The sequence below is a fragment of the Grampus griseus genome (assembly GCF_964374135.1).
Source record: "Grampus griseus genome assembly, chromosome: 8".
Classification (NCBI taxonomy): Eukaryota; Metazoa; Chordata; class Mammalia; order Artiodactyla; family Delphinidae; genus Grampus; species Grampus griseus.
In genome coordinates, this window is record NC_139002.1 from 58468042 (window position 1) to 58485980 (window position 17939).

At 47.0% G+C, this 17939-nt stretch overlaps 1 protein-coding gene across 3 annotated transcripts in view; it reads right to left on the reverse strand.

Moving 5' to 3' along the window:
• Window positions 1–17542, reverse strand: part of P2RY2 (purinergic receptor P2Y2) — a 40358-nt gene extending 22816 nt beyond the window's left edge. The window contains exons 1-2 of one of the 3 annotated variants that reach the window (XM_082659401.1): window positions 17450–17542; window positions 14410–14541 (exon numbers count right to left, since the gene is read on the reverse strand). The gene's annotated coding sequence lies outside the window, so the exon portion shown is untranslated. Of the gene's footprint in view, window positions 1–14409; window positions 14542–15798; window positions 15930–17449 lie in introns of those variants that run through there. The other 2 variants (XM_082659403.1, XM_082659404.1) reach the window with 2 other exon arrangements.
• Window positions 17543–17939: the final 397 nt, after the last annotated feature.

Genomic DNA, 17939 nt, shown 5'->3' on the forward strand with positions numbered 1-17939 from the left:
GGGAATATTTAGGCTTAGGAGTTGTTTGTTTTGTTTAAAAGGAATATTGTGTTATGAATTTCTAGTTTTATTTCAGGTGTATAGTGGGACGTTGGTTTAATTAAAGTCTGTAGTTTATGTATATTTTATTTTTTAGGATTTACTTTTTATGTGTTCTATGGAATTTTTAAAAGGAGATGTGTGTTCACTTTTTATAGGATCCATCTTTTGATATTTTATTAGTTTAGTTGAACCATACACATACACACACATACATTTTAAAATAATGTATATCCATATTTATTTTTAGCCTATGTAACCTATCAGACTGATAATGATGTATCTCTTAATACTTTTTTATTTACATTAACTTCTCCTTCTATTTGTACTTCATCTATTTTGATGCTCTATGATTCAATATATAAAAGCCTTCCTCATTATGGATTTTTTTTTTTTTTTTTTTGGCTGCGGGCAGGCTTTCTTTAGTTGCAGTGAAGGGGGGCTACTCTTTGTTACGGTGCACGGGCTTCTCATCGCGGTGGCTTCTCTTGCTGTGGAGCACGGGCTCTAGGCTCAGGCTTCAGTAGTTGCAGCGCGCAGGCTCAGTACTTGTGACATGCAGGCCCTAGAGGGCACAGGCTTCAGTAGTTGTGGGGCATAGGCTCAGTAGTTGTGGCACAAGGGCTTAGTTGCTCCACGGCATGTGAGATCTTCCCGGACCAGGGATCGAACCTGTGTCCCCTGCATTTGCAGGTGGATTCTCAACCACTGCACCACCAGGGAAGTCCATGGATTGTATTTTTTAAATGAATAAAAGTATCCCCCTTTTAGCCCATTTAATGCTTTTAGTCACAATTTTTATTATTTCTTATATCACTCTTACCATCCCCTACTATGCACTTACCTAACATAGCTTTGTTTGTGGTTTTTAATGTAAATTTTCTTTGTCTTTTAACTTTTTTACTTAAAATTTTGAATGAATAATGTATCTACGTTTCAACAATTAAAAATACAAGAAAAAAAGATATACAGAGAAAAGCCTGCCTCCATTCTCCATTAGTCATCTACCCACTTCCCACTTCTCCCTTCACTCATAAGCTGGAAAGTGGTTTCATTATTTTCTTGTGTATCCTTGAGTTTCTCTGTGCAAATACAAATATTTCTACTTATTTTCCTTTTTTTTTAAACGCAATCCATTTTATTTTTTTATTTTTTTTATTTTTGTGTCTTTGCGGTACACGGGCCTCTCACTGTTGTGGCCTCTCCCGTTGCGGAGCACAGGCTCCGGACACGCAGGCTCAGCGGCCATGGCTCACAGGCCCAGCCGCTCCGCGGCATGTGGGATCTACCCAGACCAGGGCACGAACCCGTGTCCCCTGCATCGGCAGGTGGACTCTCAACCACTGCGCCACCAGGGAAGCCCTAATTTATTTTTATTTATTTATTTTTGGCTGCATTGGGTCTTCGTTGCTGTGTGCGGGCTCTCTCTAGTTATGGTGAGCAGGGGTTGCTCAGCAGTTGTGGTGCAGGGGCTTAGCCGCTCCGCAGCATGTGGGATCCTCCTGGACCAGGACTCGAACCCACATCCCCCACATTGACCCTCAACCACTGCGCCACCAGGGAAGTCCCTATTTTCCTTTTTTCAAAACACAAACATAACATACACAATACACAGAATCTTGCATTTTATCACTCAATTGTACCTCTGGGATTTTTCTTAATCTTCCTTCTTCAACTTGCACATTGCAAGTTTCCTCATTCTTTCTAGGGGCTGCAGAGTATCCCATCGTATAGAGGTTCCAGAATGTATTTAACCAATTCTGTGTTGGTAGACATTTGGATTGTTTCCAATTTTTGCTAGTACAAACAATGTTGCATTGAATAGCTGTGTGCATACTTTTTGTCCATGTAGGAAAATTTCACAGAAATATTATTACTAAATCAAAAGTATTGTGCATTTGTAAATTTGATAACTACTGCTGAATTGCATGTCATTGGGTTGTACCAATTTACCCTCCCATCAGCACTGTGAGAGAACTTATTTCTCCATAGCTTCACCAACACCGTGATAGCAAACTAGCAATTTTGCCAATCTGATAGGTGAAAAATCTTGTCTCGGTGTATTTGGATTTGCATTTCTCTTATTTTGAGCACATCTTTCCATAACAAAAGAGGCACTTAAGATCTATGTGCATTTCTTTTTCTATTATATCCTTTAACCATTTTTCTATTAGGTTGTTGGGCTTATTGATTCCTATTAGCTTTTTACATTTTAGAAAGATTATCTATCCCTCTGTTATCTGAATTAAAAATGGTTCTTCCCAACTTATCATTTGTCTTTTGAATTTACTTAGGTTTTTCTTTTTTAATTGTAGAAGTTTTTATTTTTCTGCTGTTGAATTGATCAGTCTTTTCTCTTATGGTTTCTCGATTTTGAGCCATAATTAGAAAATCCTTTCCTACTCTAAGATCTTTTCCCCATGTTTTCTTTTAACACTCATATCCTATTTTTTACATATATATCTTTACTACACTTGGACATTATGTGTATTTGAAGTATTTCTGATGAGCAGAATATAGTCTAGTTGAATTTTATTTTTAAACATGAGGCTGAGAATCTTTGCCTAGCATAGCATAATTTATTTATATCTATTTCATAACTGATGTAGTCTCATTTTACTTCTTTATTTTCGTGTTTCCTTATTGCTTTGTTTTTTCTTCTCTGCTATACATTCTAGGTTTTTCTTGTTTTTATCTTCTATAATGGTTTAGAAAGTAGAGCTCCAGTTTGTAATTCTATAAGCCTTCAGATTGTCAAGCACATATATTTAAACTCATATGTACCCAGTTACTAAAGTCAATAAAATGTGTCACTTATTGATTATGTGCTAGACACGGTGCTGGCTGCTTTCCCTGAGTCTCTACTGCTGTCTGCATTTTACAGACAAGGAAACAAAGCTCAGAGTGCCTAAGTAGCCTCCCCAATTTTCGATGATCTCCTCTGGATGATACGAAATTTAGTAGGCTTCAGGCCATCAGGGCCACCCCTGGAGCTGGAATGGAAGAAATCTCACTTAAACAACATGGCTGAAAAGGAAGGAGGAGTGAATTCTTCGAAGTCAAATCCCCAAAGGATTCAAAAATCCCCACAGTGGATTTCACAAGGGCCTCACAACCCTGTGATATCAAACTGTTGGATTCCTGCCAGTCTGATAGGTGAAAAATCACATTTCCTGTAGTTTGGGTTTGCGTTTCTCTTATCAGGGAAACAAGCATCCTTTCATGTTTGCAAGCCATTTGCATTTCCATTTCTATAAACTGCTTGTTCACATCCTTTGCCCACTTGGGAAGCATCCAGCAAATAATCACTATATCAAAGCTTCCTGGGGCATGTGTTTGTTTTGAGAATACCAAGCAGATGACTTTTAGAGGTTTATTCTGTTTCTCACAGAAAATCATTTCAGACATAATAAACTCTTCATCTGAATTTTCAGAACAGTTTTCTTCCTCCTGTGTGTAGGATCTTTTCACAGGTCCCGTGTCGATTGTTTTTGTTCACTCTTGCTCCACCAGGCAGAGGAAAAGCCAGGCCATGCACCGCCTCCTGCCCCTCTCAGCTTTACGTTGCATTGCTTAATAATGGTGGAAGTCTCAGTCCCACCGTGAAACAGATGTTGTAGACACAAAAAAAGAGAAGCTGATGGGGTTTATTAGGGAATTATCACCAACATCATCAATAATAGCTGGAACTTAAATATCACTATCTATCTATATTTATATCTATATCTAGTGTATATTATATGTAGTATATAGCATATATAGTATAATATATAGTATAGTATATACAGGTACACTTATTTATATATATGTATGTGTATATGTATATATACTAAATATATACACACTAAATTTACACACATGCACGTAAATTTAGTTCTCACAACAATGCTCTAAATTGGTATTACTACTATCCCCATTTTACAGGTGACAAAGGTGAGGCACAGAGAGGTTAGGTTACTTGCCCAAGCTCACACAGTTAATAACTGATGGAGCCAGGACTCTACCATGACTTTCTGGCACTGGAATCCATGCCCTCAACAACCCTGACGGTTGGGGTATGGCCAAAAGTCCATTTAGTCATTGCTGTCCCTGTGTCCCTGAGAGAAGAGTAAGCAGTGGGAGTTAGTCTGTTTTATTTACTTTGGAACCATTGGTTCTTCATCCATTAATTCATTTAATCCTATGATTCACTCATTCAACAAATATGTATTGAGTGCCTATTATGTGCCAAGGCATGTGCTAGGTGCCAGAGGCATCAAGATAAATTTTAGACACGGTTCTTGTCCTTAAGGAGCTTGCAGTAAAGGAGAAGGGAGGCACGTGGTCAGTTAATGACACAGTATGACACATGCTATTCTGTTTCAGAGGGAGAAGCAAGTGGTGTGTCATCCAAGAATGTGTCTCTCAATCTGTCCCTGTCTACCATCTAGTTAGTGAAATTTCTCCCTCACACTTTGCCTTATGATCCTCTCTTATCTTTAGTTTATATAGTATCATGGCAAGTTTTTGTAGTATTGCTTATCTTCCTGATCATATCACAGGGAAAATGATAGTGGAATGATCAGTCATGTCTACCCTAATTTTTTTTTTTCATCCAAGAAACGTGGCCTTGTTCCTGAGAGTGATGGAGAGCCAGGAAGGGTTCTGAGTAGGACAGACGGGCACTTTAGAATGAGGTCTCTGGATGTAGTGTGGAAAATAAATTGGATGGGGGAGGTGAGGCAGGCAGTGCAATGAGAAGGCTGCTCAATAGTTCAGGTGGAGGAGGAGATCTGAGCAAATTCTGTGGCTGGGGGAAAGGGGAAGGGTATGGATCCAAGGAATATTAAGGGAATGGAATTCAAGGGATTTACTAATTCATCCAATAATGTTTAATGCGCATCTACTAAGCGCTGGCACTGTGCCAGGTGCCAGGACTACAGCAGAAAACAAGATAGACACAGTCCCTGCTTTCATTCAGTCTAGAAGGAAAAGATAGACAATTGAAGCTTTTACAATAAAAGATAATAAATGATGTGACAGGACACTACAGAATAACAGAAGGGAGACATGGAGGGTGTGAGGGAGGAGTCCAGACTGATGCCTGGATTTCTACCTTGGCTGTAGAAGTAGATGGTGGTATCATTATCTGAGCCAGGGAACTCAGGAGGGCAGAACCCCATGGATGTCTCTTGGAGTCCCCCAAGCCCAGGACACGCAGGAGAAGGGGAGGTGGTGAGCAAATGACCATTGAATGAATAAATAAATGGATGAGGGCTTGTGGATACTCCCCAGCCCCCAGCCTGACTCTGAAAGAGGAAGATGGGGAGTGGTCCAGAAAGAAACTTGAAGTTTCAGGAATCCCAGTGGTTACTCAATACCTGCAAACCACTAACCTTTTTTCAGTTACCCAACGGGCCACATGCGGCAGCTGTCACTTTCTTCTGATGTCCAGCAACCAGAGCTGGGCTGCCATGACTCAATATATTTGGGGCCTGGGCAGCAGGCAGACTCAGCATAGCCCTTGGTTATTCAGAGGCCATCAGCCTGGGCCCCACAGAGTGTTGGAGGAACTGAGGGAGGAGAGAACCAGCCTTGCAAAGTCCCTGGGTACATGTCCCCCGAGTTAGGGACCCTTCCTCTGGCTCCCACATCCCCCATGGGCCCTCTGTCTCGGCATTGAGACCCCATCTCTGGGTCTATCTGCCTCCATCCAAGGGCAGGGACTGGGTGATCACTCTTTGTATCCCCAGCCCCCAGCCCAAACAACCATTTCTCCCCAGCACATGATAGAAATTGTTTCTTGAGTTAGTTCGTAGTGCTATGCCTTCACCCCCAGGACTTAGTCTCCTCGACCCTCAGGAGAAGCCCCGCTAGCAGCCACACAAACACCAGTCCCATTCTTGGCATGTGGCAAGGATACCCATGGTGGGACTTCCTGATGGTGCCGTGGTTAAGACTCTGCGCTCCCAATGCACGGGGCCTGGGTGCGATCCCTGGTCAGGGAACTAGATCTCACATGCATGCCGCAACTAAGAGTTCACATGCCACAACTAAGGAGCCCACGTGCTGCAACTAAGGTGCCCGCCTGCCACAACTAAGACACAGTGCAACCAAATAAATAAGTAAATAAATATTAAAAAATAAACCAGAATATATTTTAAAATTCATTTCAAAACAAAAGGATGCCTATGGTTATGTCCCTGAGTGGGCAGGCTGAGGCTCTGAAAGCATCTGAGCAGGTAGGAAAATACACCAACCCACTGCCCCACCACTCCCCCCCGAGCCTGTCAATATCTGAGAGTCTTAGAATTGTAGAATCTTAGAATCTGAAAGACAGAAAGGCCCTCTGTGGTCATGACCTCCAATTGCCCTTTTGTGAAATTCCAACTGTCCTGTCCAGGCCCTGATCACAGTGCCCTTGGCAACAGGAACTCACCGCAACCTGGGATCTGGGACCTGCCTTATGTGATTTCCCTGAGGGTATCCTTTCTGTCTTCAAGCCCACACAAACCCCAGCTGCCCCCAGGGACCAGAACGGGCCACCAGAGCCAGCGCTGGGGATGGGAGTGGGGTCCCTGCAACTGTTACCTCCAGCTCTCTGCCGTCCCCAAGAGATGAGGAAGTAAGCAGGAGATCCTTTCTCCAAGGCCACAGTTAAATTGTCATCACATGCAATAACCAAACGATCAATGGGGCTGCATCAAGGTCAAGTAGGGCAAGAGACAGGCCACTTTACCAAGCAGGAAGCTGAAGTGTTGTAGACTATTTTAAGGTCATGTGCAATCGTGGTTAAAAGCACCTGTTACGTATGAGCTGTATGACCTGGTGCTTAATCTTTCTGGCCTTAGTTTTCTTGTAGGTAAAATGGGACACTGACCCGGTGGGCTTGCTGTGTGGATTAAATGAATGTACACAAAGGGTCAGCCCAGTATAGCACTAAGGAGGCACTCAGTGAATCCGGGCTCTCACATGGAGATGTCTGGAGGCCACGTGAGCCGAACAACGCCCCTGGCTCCTCAGGACCCAGAGTCCGTCCAGGCTGATGGCCAACTGCAGTGCCATTGGGAAGAGAGAGGCCTGCTCCATCCTGGCAATTGCCCAGTGCTGTTGGCTGTGCCCGTCTTGCGGTCTCCCCACCCCTTGGGTCTTTTCTACCTGAAAGTGGGCTAGGGCTCTCCTTCCAACTCTTGAGTCACTTATTTGTGTGGCTCTTCAAGCAAAATGTCATGTGTTTACTGAAGTTTCCCAAGTGCCTGCTGGGAACAGAGCCCTGTGTGGGAGGTCCAGGGGACCAGAAGAACCGCTGAGAGTGGGTCCAGGGAGGTGGGGAGTGCCACACAGCCAGCCCCGGGCAAGGCAGGAAGTGGCCAGGCGAAAACTGCAGGCAGCTTCCATGGAACCCCACAGCTATCCCAGTTAAATTCATTCTCAAGTACGTATTAGACAAAGTTTTTTTTTAATGGCTATAGAAATTATGTCTCTTCATTAAAAAACATCTGAAAAATACAGAAAAATATAAAACAAAATAAAAGTTCTGACAGTCCTAATCCACACAGATAACTGATGTTAAGATTGTGGTGTGTTTTGTATCAGAGTTTTCTATGCATTGTAACCTAGTCATAATGTACATACAATTGTATCCTCTGCTTTTTTTTCACTCACCATCATGGCACAAATAAACATTTTCCTGGGATTTTACAACCTAGTCATTTTATTTTATTTTATTTTATTTTATTTTGGGCCGCGCTACACGGCTTGTGGGATCTTAGCTCCCCAACCAGGGACTGAACCCGTGCCCTCAGCAGTGAGAGTGCAGAGTCCTAAACACCGGACTGCCAGGGAATTCCCTATAACCTAGCCAGTAAAATTCTACCCTGTTGATTTCAGCTCATCATTCTTACAAAAATCCTTAACTTGTGTTGAGATTTAGCTGCCTCTTCCCAGGATAGAAGGGTGCTGGGTGCCAGCCTGGAGGAGAAGGGAGAAAGAGGAGGAGAGGAAGGAGAGTGGAGGTGAAGAGAAAAAACCAACCCCACTGGAGGTTCATTCTCTTTTCCCCTCTCTCCCTGTCAGGCTAAATCTGTTTCTCAGTATTGAAAAACCCAAGGGAGTCATCTGACCCCCAGAGTCACCTGGGCATACCTGATGTCCTTCTGAATCTTTCCCCTGCTCATTCCATACACCCTTCCCTAAAAGGAAGGGAGCTCACTCCCTGGTGGGTCAAAAGCCTTCTTTCCTGGGCACCAGTCCTGCAGACCCTGGACAACAAAGACCCTGCTCCAGCCTCCCTGCCTACACTTGGATCCTGTGCCCACTTGTCACATGACCTGGTTTCCAGGCCTCTGTAGTCTGGTCACCTTCTCCTGACCCACAGCATACCCCAACATGTCAGAGAGGCCTGAGAGCTCAGGTGGGTCTGGCTGAGTGTGCAGCAGAGCAGGGCAGTCACCTCTCTTCTGAATGCTATGTCTCTGTTAATGCCTCCTTCATTTGCTTGTTTGGTAGCTGTTGTCTTGGCTCACATAGAGTTGTGCTCAGCTCAAACTCTGAGCTCGTTTTTGCATTATTTTTGGTAAATCAGTTCACCCACATCCTGTGCTTGGACAATCATTTGAAGAAATCTACTGCAAGACTTGATTCTTTGCTCTCTTTATGTATTTGAGTTGTGATTCAACTCTTTCTCTTGGCTTCTTGTAGGAGAATTTGATACATGTGTGCTGTCTTTATCCAACCTATTGATAAGATGATAACTTGACAGGCCCAAGACAGAAATCCCCTTCCCACAGGCCCTAGTCCATAACCAGAGCTGCTACATAAGTTTGACCAGCGTCCTAAAAACCTGTGAAGATATATCACCTTCTTTAAAAATCTAATCATGCAGAGGTATACACAAAAGAATTGAAAACAGGTACTAAAACAGATATTTATATGTGAATGTTTATAACAGCACTATTCACAATAGCCAAAAGGTGGAAACAACCCAAATGTCCAGGAATGGATGAATGGATGAACAAAATGTGGTAGATTCATACGATGGAATATTACTCAGCCATAAAAGGAATGAAGTTCTGACACATTCTACAGTGCAGATGAACCTTGAAAACATTACTCCACGTGAAAGAAGCCAAACACAAAAGGTCACATATTATGATTCCATTTATATGAAATATCCAGAATAGGTGTGGGGGCTGAGGAGAGAGGGAAATGAGGAGTGACTGCTTAACGGCTATGGGGTTTCCTTTTGGGGTGATGAAAACATTTGGAACTAGATAGAGGGGGTGATTATACAACACTATGAATGTATAAATGGCACTGAATCATGCAGTTTAAAACGGTTAATTTTATGTTAAGTGAATTTCACCTCAACTTAAAAAATGCAACTGCAGGGCTTCCCTGGTGGCACAGTGGTTGAGAATCTGCCTGCTAATGCAGGGGACACGGGTTCGAGCCCTGGTCGGGGAAGATCCCACATGCCGCAGAGCAGCTAGGCCCATGAGCCACAACTACTGAGCCTGCGCGTCTGGAGCCTGTGCTCCGCAACAAGAGAGGCCGCGATAGTCAGAGGCCCGCGCACCGCGATGAAGAGTGGCCTCCATTTGCCACAACTAGAGAAAGCCCTCGCACAGAAACGAAGATCCAACACAGCAAAAATAAATTAATTAATTAATAAACTCCTACCCCCAACATCTTCTTTAAAAATAAAAAATGCAACAGCAAAACGAAAACAAATGCATCTGCAAAAGAAAAAAATCCAATGCATTCACCAGACAACCTTGTGCCAAGTACCGGGGACACTGAGATGAAGGAGACCAGCTCCCTGTTTTGGCCTGGTAGAGCCCAAAGCCTTTGACACTAACAGGGCGCTACCCTCTGAGATTCACCATCCTTTTTGTGGGTTCCCTCATTGGTTACTATTAACACCACCATGGTGTTCCAGGGGTGCTGCCCCTCCCATCTTAGTGACTGGGCTGTTAGAACACAGAATGCATCCTCTTAGTAACTTTGCAGTGGAGAAACCTGACAGACATAACCTTGGCCATGTGATCAAGGTTAACATCCACAGTAATGAGTCATGTTGATCGAATGTACCCTTGATCTGACGTGATGAGAATAGCACTTTAGCTGTGAGGTCTTACTCCTAAGGACTCTTAACTCTAGTCTAATCACGAGAAAAACATCAGGAAAACCCAAATTGAGAGACAGTCTACAAAATACCTGACCAATACACCTCAAAACTGTCAAGGTCATCAAAAACAAGTAAAGTCTAAGCAACTGTCCAGACCAGAAAGAGGGTAGGAAGGCATTATAACTAAATGTGAGGAAGTATCCTGAGATGGAGAAAGGACATTAGGTAAAAGTTAAGGAAATACAAATAAAGTATGGACTCTAGTTAGTTGACAATAGTGTACCAATACTGGTTCGTTAGTTGTGACAAATACAAGATGTTACAATAGAGGAAACTGGGTGGGGGAGTATATGAGAATCCTCTGAACAATCTTTGCAGCTTTTCTGTAAATATAAAACTATTCTTGGGACTTCCCTGGTGGTCCAGTGGTTAAGACTCCGCACTTCCACTGCAGAGGGCACAGGTTCGATCCCTCATCAGAGAACTAAGATCCTGCATGCTGTGCAGCATGGCAAAAAAACAAAAACAAACCAAAAAAAAAGCTATTCTTTTAAAAATTTTATTTATTTTAAAAGATTATCTTAAAAATGTATCCTTCTAGGGGCTTCCCTGGTGACGCAGTGGTTGAGAGTCTGCCTGCCAATGCAGGGGACACGGGTTCGTGCCCCGGTCCGGGAAGATCCCACATACCGCGGAGTGGCTGGGCCTGTGAGCCATGGCCGCTGAGCCTGCGCGTCCGGAGCCTGTGCTCCACAACGGGAGAGGCCACAACAGTGAGAGGCCCACGTACCGCAAAAAAAAAAAAAAAAGTATCCTTCTAAAATCCTTACAAGGGCTATAACAAGGCTGTTCAGATAGAGGTGACAATGGAGAAATGAACAGAGTGGAGTGTGACCTGCTAAACAGTTTGGTGTAACAGGTGTCATTTGTTCTCGGGTGCTAAGTGACCCCAGGGAGAAAAATAAGGGCTTGCCTGATTGCGACCCTACTTTCCAAGTTCCTCAGCAGCCTCTTCCTGACTTGGGAGCCCCCTTGTAGACACCAATACCTTTAAAAATCCAGACTAAGAGTCAGGGTTTCTCTTCCATAGCCAAGGACCCCATAGCAGTTCTGCTTTCCAGACCCTGGACCACACATCTTCCCCAGAGGACTTACATGGGGAAGAAATTTAGGTGAGATGCCTCATTGCCTTTTCACAGGTATAGTTTCGAGGCCTGATGGTTGTGTTCTAAATCAAAAGTAGAATGATATTTTAGTCCTACATAATATCCATAGATGCTCCCACCCATTAATCAGGGATTATTTCCTTCTCTACTGAGCAAATATTCCTCCATTTGGTACGTGATATCATGGATGCCTTTGAACGAGGCCTTTCTCAAATACAAATGCAGGGCAGGGCACCGTAGAAGTTAAGAGGAATGGTTTAGAATAAACAACCCTAGATTCAAACCCTGATTCCATCACTTGTTAATTTACTTAAACCCTATGACCCTGTTTCCCCCACTGTAAAATAAGGATGATAATAATAATGTCTATTTTATAGGATTGTTGGAGGAAGAGATAATTCATGCAATGTGTTTAGCACAGAACCTGATATAAGGTCTCAGGTTCCTGTCAAGTTTCTTGGATGGAGCTGATGAGAAATCCACAGGCTCCAGGGAAGTGGCACCTGCCACCAAGGTCACTAGTCCCTGAGTGAAACAGAAGCCAGAATAGAGAGAGAGGACTGGCTGGATCCTGGAACAAATAGGAGGAAAGGAAGGGGTAGCAAAGGATCTATCCACAGCCAAACTTGACTCTGAGGGTTGCTGGTGAGGAGACTGGCACAGAGTGGCTCTCAAGGTCTCAGGCATGTCTGTATCCAACAGTATGCTATATTCTCCGAGGCAATCGTAAGATGAATCATCGTGAAAACTGCCCCACACCCACTCCTTTGAGGACTTGCCCTGTACCGGGTACATACCTGGAGAGGCCAGCGAAGTCCAGGAGGTCCAAGACGTGGGTTTTGATGTGGCCTGAGCTCCTGGAGCCCTCTAGTTGAAGGACCGTGAGGAGGCTTGTGTGGTACACCCAGGGGCAGCCAGGGTGGCAGAACAGTCGGAAGCCTCTGGGCGTTTCACCCCCAATTGCACCCTGGTGCCCAGCACTGTACCTGGCACACAGTAGGTGCTTACTGAGCACACAGATGAGAGAATGAAAGGTACCTGTCCTCAAGTCCTTCACAGTCTAGCAGAGGAGACATGGCATACTGCAGACCCATGAAGCATCTTGCCCAGAAGGAAGCCTGGATTGTGGCCATTGAATACCTTGAGGGAGCGAAGCACTTGCAGGGTGATGCGTGGTAGGATGGTGTGAGCCTGGGCCACGGAGGAGGAAGGCTGTGTCTGCACAAGGGGACCAGCTACCCCAAGAGTACTGAAGAGTGCATGACTCAGGGTAGGGCAGGGCTGTGGGCTGGAGGAAGGGTGGAGTACCCTGGGAAAGTGCCAGTGAACCCCAGGAGGAGCCAGCCTCATCTCTGCCTTCCTGATTCCTTCCCTCCTTTATTGTTTCTGTGCAAAGGCTGCTGCACAGTTCAGAAACAAGCAACAGCTTTGCTGGCATCTGCAGCATGAGTAGCAAAGTTCAGAATGGGATAAAGCTGGAGTTGAGTTTCTCAGGGCCGAAAATAGGCAACATCTCAGAGATTACTTTAAAAATAAGGGCGGGGACTTCCCTGATGGTCCAGTGGGTAAGACTCCACGCTCCCCAATGCAGGGGGCCCAGGTTTGATCCCTCGGTCGGGCAACTACATCCCGCATGCCCTAACAAAGATCCCACATGCCCCGACAAAGATCCCGCATACCGCAACTAAAACCCGGTGCAGCCAAAATAAATAAATTTTTAAAATAATAATAAAAATAAAGATAAGGGCGGCTCAGGCTGACAAAAGCTTGAGCCTCAACATTGGATAAAGCTGGGTTAAAATCCTGGTTTAGCCTAAACTCCTAGCACCTGAATTCCCTACTTCTTTAATCTGGGTATTGGAAATGGTGTTGGTAGGGGCCTGGCTCTTTGAGTTGGGGCTCAGTGTCTGGTATGTGGACATCACCTGTCACTGTCACTGCACTGCCCCAGACCATGGCTGTGAGCAGCCTGGGCAAGCAGATGCTGAAAGCAGCAGGGGCCTCCACGTAGGGCAGAAAGCCACTCGCCTTACCTGATATTGCTGAGTGACTGTTTTCGTCTACAAAAATTGCCCCAGCAACACCTGATGCCCTGAGTATGACTGGTCCTCTCAGCCAGCCGGGAGCAGCCGTACCCTCCCTCAGCTCTCTATCATTTCATCTTCCGTTCTGGGTTCTCAGCCCAGTGCTAGAGAGCATGAGAGAAGAGAAAAACCCTGCCCCTGCCCTCTGGAAATGTAGGATCTCGCAGGACAGGTCACCCTCCAAGCAATGGCACGTCATGACGCTAAGCCTCCCCAGGCCACAGGGCCACAGCACTGGAGCTCTTGGCTCTCAGCCTCCTCTGCACTGATCCTCTACGCCATCCACACCCCTCCCCCACTTAGTTCATTGCACACACCTGGCCTTCACCTGCCCTCTTCCCTCCGTCTGGAAGGCCCTTCTTCCAACTCCAATGGGGAAGGTCTCCTGGGAGGCCCTTCCTCCACTGTTCGCCCCCAGCACTTTCATTTTTTCCACTGATTGAAGCCTGCTCTGTGGTAGGGCCCGAATAAAACAGAACAGGTAGGGCCCCACTGGCACAAAGCCTCTAGTCACGTGGACCGGTCAGTCCTGTGAAAGCACGATCATCCTGCTGTTTTGTGATCGTTTGTGTGCCTGTCTCCCCACTAGACTGTGAGCTCCAGGGAGGCAGGGGCTGTGTCTGTCCTGATCACTGTTGCGTGTCCAGCACCTGCTACCTAGAGGGCACTTGGCTGGTTGAATGGCTCTGTGACAGTGAGTCTGACAACACTCTGGGAACTCAGAGGAAGCGGTCCTGATGCTAAAGAACAGCTGAGGGAGCTTCCTGCAGTGGGTAGAGTTTGTATAGGAGGGAAAGGGGCAGGAATAGAGCAAGGGTGTGGAGGTAGGTCTGAGTCTGGGCTGTGCCAGAGATGGTGGGGAGACCTGCCTGCCTTATTGGGAGGAGGGGTGGTGACGTCAGCTGGATACGGGGCAGGAGGAGTTCAGGGGCTGCCTCTTGGGGCCTCTCTGCCTCTCTACACAGCTCTTGGTTTCCCCCAACTCCTGATTCTCCCTCCCTCATCCCCCTACCTTCTAACAAGGCATCAAGACGTCCATGGATAAGGGACTCAGAGAGCAGCAAGGTAGGTGGCCAGAACTCTGGTCATCTGAGCGTCTGGGACCTTCCTCTGTTGAAGTCCCGGCTCTAGTCACCTTTCCCACCTGGAGTTGCCAGGTAAAATACAAGACACCCAGTTAAATTCAGACAAACAATGAGTAATTATTTAGCATAAATAACACTGGGGACATGCTTATACTAAAAAGTTATTCATTGCTGACCTGAAATTCAAATTTTTATTTGCTAAGCCTGGCAACCCTTTCCCCACCCCACTCACCCCTGCCTTGGGCCTCCGGGAAGCCATCAGAGAGATCCTGGGCCTCCTGCGATATACTCAACAGAGGCAGAATTTAGATGGAAGAGATACTGAAGATTATTTAGTCTCATCCCTTGCCCCATGGACTGGGAGACTGAGGCCCAGAGGGGACAGGCACTGGCAAGTCCTTGGGCCCCTCCCAACTTCCTAGCTGTAACTTGGGCCTCCTGGAGAGCAGAAGGACCCTTGAGGGTAGGGGTTTAGGAAAGGCCAGGGCCCTCCTGGGTAAGGCAGGGCAGGGAGCCTCCAGGTTAACCTACCCCCAGGCAGTTTCCTGGATCCTGACACCCCAGGTGAGTCACCACCTGCCAAACTACACCTAGAGCAGTTCCAAGGCCCTGCTGGGCTTGCTGCCCGAGGAGTTGGATGGGGGGAGGATGGGGGGGGAAGGGATAGGGGGGCTGGGTGGGAGGGGGTTCTCTTGGGCTGGAGCAAGTGGGTGGGGCTGGACTTCACGGGAGAGGCCTGGCTAGCCCCCTCAGGCACTTCAGAGATGACTCAGTTTCACTCCCAATGAAGAAAATAGGTGGGGGGGCAGGGGAGCGTGGTAGAGGCAGGAACTTGATCAAAATCATCCAGGCGGGCTTCCCTGGTGGCGCAGTGGTTGAGAGTCCGCCTGCCGCTGCAGGGGACACGGGTTCGTGCCCTGGTCCGGGAAGATCCCACATGCCGTGGAGCGGCTGGGCCCATGAGCCATGGCCGCTGAGCCTGCGCGTCCACAACGGGAGAGGCCACAACAGTGAGAGGCCCGCGTACCGCGCAAAAAAAAAAATCACCCGGGCAAGTCAGACCCACAGGCCAGGGTTTTTCTATCAAATTGTTATTCCATGCTCCCTGCTGAACCTGCTCACTCCCCTCCCTGCTCTGTGTTTCTTCATCTCACTTTTCCCTCCTTGATATTATATTATGTGTTAGTTTGTTTATTATCCGTCTCCAGTTAAAACATAAATCCTGTTCACTCTCTGGAGATCCCAGAACAGTGCCCGGCACTGAGTAGGTGCTGAATAAGCCTTTGTTGAAGGAAAGCGCCGCTATTACATCTCACCTTGTGTGGAGCACGTGGCATGATGCTGCAGTCCCCCCAGCCCCAGGCGTGCCACACAGCCTCTGCCAGGAGCGCAGCTCTGTATGGGTCTGTGAGCCCCGGGTCTGTGAGCCCCCCGGCCTGGGTCAGTGGCTCCTTCCTCCACTTGCAGCCCAGCCTGGGTCCGGAGAAGGAGAAAGTAACAGCACAGGGCTGGGATGGCTTAGGGGTTGGGCTCTCACCTGTCTGTCCTAGCGTACCCTGTGAACCAGACACCACCCGGACATGGCTGGGAGGCTCAATCCCAGAGTTACACTGAGCTGACCTTCCCAGCCAGTGTGGCCCAGGGGATGGCACTGAGCCAAGAGCTGATGACGTGTCTGCCTTGCCACATTACCCAGCCTTTCCCCTCCCCTTACTAGTCCTCTTTCTCCTTCTTTGTACAATGGCAGCTTTGGGCTGACTGATCGCTAAGGCCCACCAGCTCCGCCTGTCTTTGGTTTCTTCTTATTCCCTGTCCACCCCAGACCTCTGCACCAGCCACTCTAAGCCACTTGGTAGAGGTACCCAGTTCCAGCTAACAGCTATGTTCTCACGGCAGGTTTGCATAACAGACTTCCCTTTTTTTTTTTTTTTTTTTTGCGGTACGCGGGTCTCTCAGTGTTGTGGCCTCTCCCGTTGCGGAGCACAGGCTCCGGACGCACAGGCTCAGCGGCCATGGCTCACGGGCCTAGCCGCTCCGCGGCATGTGGGATCTTCCCGGACCGGGGCACAAACCCGTGTCCCCTGCATCGGCAGGTGGACTCTCAACCACTGCGCCACCAGGGAAGCCCCAGACTTCCCTTTTAACATATGAATAAATAGTAACCTCTCAGTAAAATCTTGGAGTCCTCTCATGGCAGTAATTGTGCACGTACTGATGGGAAGGAACTCGCCACAGTGAGTAACATGCTCTGTTCCCCTCTCTTTGATTATCACTTTGACATCTGTCACAAACATACCTTCTGTTCCTCTAATAATATCTATGGGTCTATTTTGCTGTCAGCAGCAAAGCTTCCCTGAGTAATCTCAAAACCCTAAAGAAACTATACCTTGGTGTCACATTCTTCTCAAGGTTTATTTTGTAGGCAACTTTGCCAACAACAACCTCTGTTTATGTATTATACCCTGGGGGTGTCCACTGCTCCAGCCACTACCCTAAGGGTGTCCCTTATCTTTAGGTCCAAGACCCTCCCCTCTATCCTGGTCAGGCCCTTTGCTGACCCTATTCCCTGTCCTTCCCTGGGGCTCAAATCCAGGCCTTATCTGTCTTAGAGACCATGGATGGTTGGGGCCTCAGGTACTGTCTTAAGGGCACTTGGAACACTTCAATGTCAACCAGAGAATGTTACTCAGAGAGGTCTGTCCAGACTTGTCTGGCCCCAGCCCTCTGGCAAGTCTAGACATCTCCACCTCTAGTCAAACGATCTCCCTGGTATGTCCAAAGGTGAGCTTTGCATCTCTCCTGCACCTGCTGCTATCTCAACCTCAGCGAGGGCACCTCCAGCCAGCTGGTCACCTGTGCCAGGAACCTGAGAATCATGGAGCCTCCTCTCCCTCCCTCCCTGCCCTCCTCCAATCACTCAGTCCTGGCCATCCCTCAGTGATATCCTGGGGATTGTCCACTTCTCACCTTCAGTAGCCTCATCTGTGTTCTTATTTCATCTTCTCTCATCTGAACCTTGAGCAGTGGACTCCTTCAGTCTCTGCCCTCAATCCGTGCTCCATGCAGCAGCAGGGAGGAAGCCTACTGGCAGCACATCCACCCTCATCATTCTCCTGCTCAAAACCTTTCCATGACTCCCCGTTGCCCTCAGGATAAAATTAGCTCCTTGTCCTGATATTTGAGGCTCTTCACGATCTGGACCCTGCCAGCCTCACCAGCTCACCTCCCACTGCTGTTCCACTGACTGCTGAGCATTCTCCTGCTCCCAGCCTTGGTTCAAGGTGATCCCTCCACCTGGAATGCTCCCTCCTTCCTAATCCTTAGATTCCTTCACCTTCAATCATCTGGAGAGTCCACAGCGGCGGGAATCAACTGGTTATCCAGGGAGGATGGATAAACAAGGCTTTTCTCAGGGCACATGTGTATGTTTAGCATCAGTCAACGTTTATCTGTTTAT